General features: G+C 43.5%; 1 long non-coding RNA gene across 2 annotated transcripts; it reads left to right on the forward strand.

Moving 5' to 3' along the window:
• Nucleotides 1-357: 357 nt before the first annotated feature.
• Nucleotides 358-7107, forward strand: LOC124152998. 2 transcript variants are annotated; one of them, XR_007222609.1, is made up of 4 exons: nucleotides 358-514; nucleotides 3519-3595; nucleotides 3969-6047; nucleotides 6640-7107. It is a non-coding gene; the product is annotated as an uncharacterized LOC124152998 (long non-coding RNA). The 2 variants fall into 2 exon arrangements; XR_007222608.1 differs by having other exon boundaries at nucleotides 3969-6095; nucleotides 6651-7106.
• The last annotated feature ends 750 nt before the right edge of the window (nucleotides 7108-7857 follow it).

A 7857-nucleotide genomic window follows, 5' to 3' on the forward strand; every position in this document is an offset into this window, starting at 1 on the left:
TATCCACTATAGATTGTACCCATTTGCAGGTCAAAGTAAATATAGTGTGTACAATGAGACGAGGAAGCTGTATCACACATGCATGCCTCAGTGAACGTGTGAATGTTTACATTATTAATGCATAACAAGAGATTGCGTCTGCGTTCAAATACATTATCGATCGCGACTCCCTTTCCAAACAATATCGATCTTTCAAGTATTTATCGATCTGTGTACAAAAGCATGTGTACAAACGGAACTGTTTTTCGTATGAGGAAAAACGACAGCAGGTACATTCAGTTTTATGTTTACAGCCTGGGTGTGACTATTCGGAACATGTCGGAACTTGTAAGTAGTAAATATATATGTAACCTAGATTACCTTGAACATTTGCCAAGTCGTACATGTATTAAGTCGCGAAACTCGTGTGACTTGTGTCGTGTGTCGTGTGAGCAGACCTTTCCTGTGGAATAGATGTTTTCTGGATTCTTCTTCTGGATATATACCTACGGATACAGTATATTGACTTTCCCTTGTGAGTTTAATGCTTAAATATGGTAAAGTGGTAGACTAGAAACAATATCTTCTGAACTTGTGGCGTGGATGTATATATAATTTGTTATTTCAAACCCTTTTTAGCTGGACTGGGCAGTGAAAATGGGATGTGTATATATGATCTTTTGCTTGATTTGGCTGTTCAGTGTAATTCACCGAGATCATTATCAATATGTTTTACCAGCCATACAACTGCGTAATACGTCACGATCCTTTCGCGAAATAGACTACGCCTTTTATCATGTTGTAACTTGCATGGTAATTTGTATAGAGTTCATATGTATAAATTTACACACAAGTATCCCGCCATGGCATTCCAGGACAAAGACAATTTTAAACATTTACACGTCACGTTGTATATGGACGGACCATGTAATATTCGGGGCGGGGCGGGAGGGGGGTTGGGTGTGTGTGTGTGTGTGATATATTTTGTGGACCAATATCACATTTCATTCAGGGCATATAGTGAGTATTCATAGTGTCTTCGTTCAAGATCCTTGTAAGGTAAAGGCTAGAAACGCTTCCCTTATACCCAGTAGGCCATCACCACGATGCTGACGTTTCCGCAAACTATTCCGGAATATTGTGTATATATCTTTCTTTGGAACGACAAGTTCTAGTTATGATTTCTTTTGGATCTACACATTACATGTAAATGAAAGCGATACAACCCTTTCCATATTCATAAGAGATATCTGCAAAAAGAAATCTCTGCAAAAGGTGAGTAAGTACATATGTTTAATGTTTGCATTTGTGGTTGTTCTTTTTTTGTTTCGATATTCCTTCTGTAGTTATTGCTTGAACTGCTGTTCATGTCGCCAAGTTGATATTAGAGACATCCAGTGATTTATTTCAAGCACGCAATAATTAGATGTAAGTTACTAATATGGCTGCACATAGTTTACATCCCAACACTTCCGTCACTTTCCAACACACATGCGTCGTCTGAAACGCCACTTCCGTTTCCCGCCAATACTACCATTTTGCGATACTATATACTATATGCTTACCGTATATAAACTTATTAAGAGCAAAACAAAACACACAGATTGCAATCAAATGATCAGTACGTGTATTTTGTTCCACGAGACGGTGTTTTGTCGAACCTACGCTCGTGTGAATCAGAAAGCATGTGAATCAGAATCAGAAAACGGCTGTAACCCATGTAATGTATAACATCAACACTTGAAATAACCAGATTCCGATGTGCTTAAAAGGTAAAATAGCGTGAAAATTATGAATTCAATTTTGAAAATTCACTTACCTCGCCCCAGATGATGGGCTCTGGCATGTTATTGATATCAGGCTCCAGTAGACCGAACCCTGTGTTGCTGCGAGTGACTTCGAGTGATGAGTGCACGAATGCTATTGGTCAGTTTCAAACAATTTAGAAAAAAATAATTGATATTGTTCTTTATTTCATTTTTTAGGTTTCTTACAGTTTTTGTAACCCTCTTAATGTAAAATATCTGTCACCAAAAAAGGATGAAAAAGATGGAACTATTTTCGGAAAGCGAGTGGACTTGAATGTATGCGTATGGATATGATCCCAAATGATTTTTTCCATGTTTTGTTATTTAAGTTTGTCATCAAAACGACACACATTTCCGATTTCGTTCTGGAATTCAACACATGTTACATGACCTTTTTGTCACATTAACGATACCAGTACCGGGGTTATATATAAAGATAAACATGTTTTTTTGTAACCATTTCTGTGACATTCCATATATGTTTTTATTTCATAATTATAATATCAAGATGAAACATTCATGCATCTTATTCTCTTGTTCATATTTTCAACATTGGATTCAGATAAACACTGCACTCGATAGGTGGCTTTATTTGTTCTGACGAGGATATATAGTACCAAATGAGTGAGTTTCCTTTTTATTGTACTTTCTTGTGAAACTTCTCTTTCATCCTATGCAGGACTAAACTAATGCCATCATAATATCAACCAGTTCGTTGTGTGTGAAAATAATCAAAATAGATATTTAACCTCATTGTACAGTAACCACTTGTACGTCAGACAAATTGAATTTACATTATTGCTTTTTATTTGTTTTTTAAACCGTTACATGGAACTTAGGAGCAGCAGCATTATTTATCATTGATTATTAAACTATATAAAGTCCAGCACAGATGGTTCATGTGAAACATTGCGATTAAATTAAAGTAAGCTTAACATTCTTTTTGGTGTCCTTAACTTTTTATCACCAGGTAACAACTGACCTTTTGAATGCTCGTACCCTCAATAACAATATGTTTCATTGCCATTTGAGATGACAGCTGAGACCCGAATGAATCGTAAAATTGCGATCAAAATTGACTGTTGTTTTTTGTCATGTCTTGAAATCACTGCATGCAATCAGCAAAGGTCACTGGTGATTGCCTTTACATCTTATATGAAGAAAGAGCATGGATTTGTTTTTCATTCTATTGTCATGTCACATTTCAACACAGCGTATTTCTTTGTATATCATTATCATGGATGATTTCAAATACTCCATGTCCCTGCATATGTATTTACCTATTTCTTCGAAGGGGTAAAAGAGGATTACTATCCTTATAGTCTGAAGAGGAGAGTCTTAATATCTTGACAGTTTGAAGATGGCCTTCTTGTCTGAATAGTTCTGAATAGGTTTTCTTGTCCATAAAGTTTCTGATGCATCAGAAACAAATCAAGACAAGTTACCCTTTATACCACCAGGAGACTATACTGACCCATTTTCGCGCTACAAGCATGAGGTCTTTTTAGTCTTAGGAGTATAATGGAGGATTTTTGCATATAAAGAGTGAGGGGGTCTTATTCCTGCACAGTCTCTTGGTATGGAGACGGGGCCTTCTATCTGCACAGTATCCCTATAGGGTATTCGTCTTTACAGATGCCTTGTAGGGTAAAGGGGTCAGCCATGTTCTCCCTGTTGTATGTCTTATCAAGTACCCTGCTTGTCTTTATGTCTTTATCACTTGTTTGCCAGGTTCCCTACTGGTCTGAAGGTACATCCCCTGCTGCTGTGAAGGGAAACTCTTAAATGGTAGCAATCTCCTGGTACAGGTTTGTAGTGTGAAAAGGGCATCCTGACTGTAACGATTTGATAGGGTGAAGGGGGGGTCCCTAATGACATAATCACTCACTATGGTGCGAGAGTCATCTATCTGTACAGACACCTGACCGTAGAGCCCCTGGTAGTGTGAAAAGGGTATCCTGGCACAGTTTCTTTTGTACAGTATAATCACCTAGAAGGATGACGATCACTTAATAATTTCTTTCAGTCTCTATATTATAGGTGTACTTAAATCAAATACATAAAATCATGTCTTGAGACCTTTCAGCCATGTTCTCACTGTTATATATCTGCTCTTCAAGTCCCTTGCTAGTCTATTTGGCAAACTGCCTGATAAGTGTTTCTTTTTCATATGTTTACCAGGTCCCCTGCTGGTGTGAAGTGAAACAGCCCTGCTGCTGTGAAGAGAAATCTGCTACTTGTGTGAAGGTAAACCTCCTGCTGCTGTGAAGGGAAACTCCCCTATGTTTACATGCTCCTGGTACATGCTAGAAGTGTGAAAAGGGTATCCTGTGTGTACGGTCTCCTGGTAGGATGAAGGGATTCCCTGTTTGCTGGATTATTCTGCCTAAACCGTCTCCAAGGAGGATGAAGGGGTTTTCTACATGAACAGTCTGCAAGGTAGGTGGTGGGGTCTTCTGCCGGAACGGTCTCCAGGTAGGGTGAAGCGGTTTTCTAAATGAACAGTCTCCAGGTAGGGAGAGGGGGTCTTCTGCCGGAACAGTCTCCAGGTAAGGTTAAGGGGTTTTCTACATGAACAGTCTCCAGGTAGGGTGAAGGGGTTTTCTACATGAACAGTCTGCATGGTAGGTGAGGGGGTCTTCTGCCGGAAAGGTCTCCAGGTAGGGAGAAGGGGTTTTCTACATGAACAGGCTCCAGGTAGGTGAGGGGGACTTCTGCCTGTATAGTCACCTTGTAGGATGAAGGTATCTTCTATCTGTATAATCCCCTGGTGGGGTGAATAGATGAAAAGCATGTACAGTGTACATTCTTCTGTTTGGGTTAAGGGATCTTCTGCCTAAACAGTCTTCAGGTAGGGTGAAGGGGTTTTCTACATGAACAGTCTCCAGGTAGGGTGAAGGGGTCTTCTGCCTGAACAGTCTCCAGGTAGGGTGAAGGGGTCTTCTGCCTGAACAGTCTCCAGGTAGGGTGAAGGGGTCTTCTGCCTGAACAGTCTCCAGGTAGGGTGGAGGGGTTTTCTACATGAACAGTCTGCAAGGTAGGTGAGGGGGTCTCCTGCCGGAACAGTCTCCAGGTAGGGAGAAGGGGTTTTCTACATGAACAGTCTGCAAGGTGGGTTAAGGGCTCTCATGCCGGAACAGTCTCCAGGTAGGGTGCATGGGTTTTCTACATGAACAGTCTCCAGGTAGGGTGAAGGGGTTTTCTACATGAACGGTCTCCAGGTAGGGTGAAGGGGTTTTCTACATGAACAGTCTCCAGGTAGGGTGAAGGGGTTTTCTACTTGAACAGTCTCCAGGTAGGGTGAGGGAGTCTTCTGCCGGAACAGTCTACAGGGAGGGTGAAGGGGTTTTCACAATTAACAGTCTCCAGGTAGGTGCGGGGGTCTTCTGCCTGTATAGTCACCTTGTAGGATGAAGGTATCTTGTATCTGTATAATCCCCTGGTTGGGTGAATAGATGATAAGCATGTACAGTGTACATTCTTCTGTTTGGGTTAAGGGATCATCTGCCTAAACAGTCTCCAGGTAGGGTGAAGGGGTTTTCTACATGAACAGTCTCCAGGTAGGGTGAAGGGGTTTTCTACATGAACAGTCTGCAAGGTAGGTGAGGGGGTCTCCTGTCGGAACAGTCTCCAGGTAGGGTCAGGGGGTCTTCTGCCTGAACAGTCTACAGGGAGGGAAGGGGTTTTCTACATTAACAGTCTCAAGGTAGGGTGAGGGGGTTCTCTGCCTAAACAGTCTCCGGGTAGGGAGAAGGGGTTTTCTACATGAACAGTCTGCAAGGTAGGTGATGGGGTCTCCTGCCGGAACAGTATCCAGGTAGGGTGAAGGTGTTTTCTACATGAACAGTCTCCAGGTAGGGTGAAGGGGTTTTCTACATGAACAGTCTCCAGGTAGGTTGAGGGAGTCTTCTGCCGGAACAGTCTACAGGGAGGGTGAAGGGGTCTTCTGCCTGAACAGTCTCCAGGTAGGGAGAAGGGGTTTTCTACATGAACAGTCTCCAGGTAGGGTGAAGGGGTTTTCTACATGAACAGTCTGCAAGGTAGGTGAGGGGATCTTCTGCCTGAACAGTCTCCAGGTAGGGTGGAGGGTTTTTCTATATAAACAGCCTGCAAGGTGGGTGAGGGGCTCTCATGCCGGAACAGTCTCCAGGTAGGGTGAGGGGGTCTCCTGCCGGAACAGTCTTCAAGTAGGTAAAGGGGTTTTCTACATGAACAGTCTCCAGGTAGGGTGAAGGGGTTTTCTACATGAACAGTCTTCAGGTAGGGAGAAGGGGTTTTCTACATGAACGGTCTCCAGGTAGGGTGAAGGTGTTTTCTACATTAACAGTCTCCAGGTAGGGTGAAGGGGTTTTCTACATGAACAGTCTTCAGGTAGGGAGAAGGGGTTTTCTACATGAACAGTCTTCAGGTAGGGAGAAGGGGTTTTCTACATGAACAGTCTCCAGGTAGGGTGAAGGGGTTTTCTACATGAACAGTCTCCAGGTAGGGTGAAGGGGTTTTCTACATGAACGGTCTCCAGGTAGGGTGAAGGTGTTTTCTACATGAACAGTCTCCAGGTAGGGTGAAGGGGTTTTCTACATGAACAGTCTTCAGGTAGGGAGAAGGGGTTTTCTACATGAACAGTCTTCAGGTAGGGAGAAGGGGTTTTCTACATGAACAGTCTCCAGGTAGGTTGAAGGGGTTTTCTACATGAACAGTCTTCAGGTAGGGAGAAGGGGTTTTCTACATGAACAGTCTCCAGGTAGGGAGAAGGGGTTTTCTACATGAACAGTCTCCAGGTAGGGTGGAGGGGTTTTCTACATGAACAGTCTGCAAGGTGGGTGAGGGGGTCTCCTGCCGGAACAGTCTCCAGGTAGGGAGAAGGGGTTTTCTACATGAACAGTCTCCAGGTAGGGGGAAGGGGTTTTCTACATGAACAGTCTCCAGGTAGGGAGAAGGGGTTTTCTACATGAACAGTCTCCAGGTAGGTGAGGGGGTCTCCTGCCGGAACAGTCTCCAGGTAGGGAGAAGGGGTTTTCTACATGAACAGGCTCCAGGTAGGTGAGGGGGTCTTCTGCCTGTATAGTCACCTTGTAGGATGAAGGTATCTTCTATCTGTATATCCCCTGGTGGGGTGAATAGATGATAAGCATGTACAGTGTACATTCTTCTGTTTGGGTGAAGGGATCTTCTGCCTAAACAGTCTCCAGGTAGGGTGAAGGGTTTTTCTACATGAACAGTCTGCAAGGTAGGTGAGGGGGTCTTCTGCCTGAACAGTCTCCAGGTAGGGTGAAGGGGTTTTCTACATGAACAGTCTCAAGGTAGGGTGAAGGGGTTTTCTACATTAACAGTCTTCTGTTTGGGAGAAGGGATCTTCTGCCTGAACAGTCTCCAGGTAGGGTGAAGGGGTTTTCTACATGAACAGTCTGCAAGGTAGGATGAGGGGGTCTTCTGCCTGAACAGTCTCCAGGTAGGGTGAAGGGGTTTTCTACATGAACAGTCTGCAAGGTAGGATGAGGGGGTCTTCTGCCTGAACAGTCTCCAGGTAGGGTGAAGGGGTTTTCTACATGAACAGGCTCCAGGTAGGTCAGGGGGTCTTCTGCCTGTATAGTCACCTTGTAGGATGAAGGTATCTTCTATCTGTATAATCCCCTGGTAGGATAAATGGATGTTCAGTTTGTACAGACTCCTGTTAGGGTGAAGGGATCTTCTGCCTGAACAGTCTCCAGGTAGGGTGAAGGGGTCTTCTGCCGGAACAGTCTTCTGCTAGGGTGAGGATGGGGAGGGGGCTTCTGTCTGTATAATCACCTGGCAGGATGAAGCGGCATAATCTCTTGGTCGGGTGAGAAGGTTCCTGTCTATATTATCACCTATTTCAGCCATGTTCTCCCAGTTAGATGTCTGCTCTTCAAGTCCCCTGCTAATCTAGTTGACAAACTGCCTGATAAGTGTTTCTTTATCATATATTTACCAGGTCCCCTGCTGGTGTGAAGTTAAACATCCTGCTGCTGTGAAGGGAAACTCGCCTATGTTTACATGCTCCTGGTACATGCTATTAGTGTGAAAAAGGTATCTTGTGTGTACGGTCTCC

This window comes from Haliotis rufescens, unplaced genomic scaffold, assembly GCF_023055435.1.
Source record: "Haliotis rufescens isolate VD_foot unplaced genomic scaffold, xgHalRufe1.0.p SCAF_21, whole genome shotgun sequence".
NCBI classification, from domain to species: Eukaryota; Metazoa; Mollusca; class Gastropoda; order Lepetellida; family Haliotidae; genus Haliotis; species Haliotis rufescens.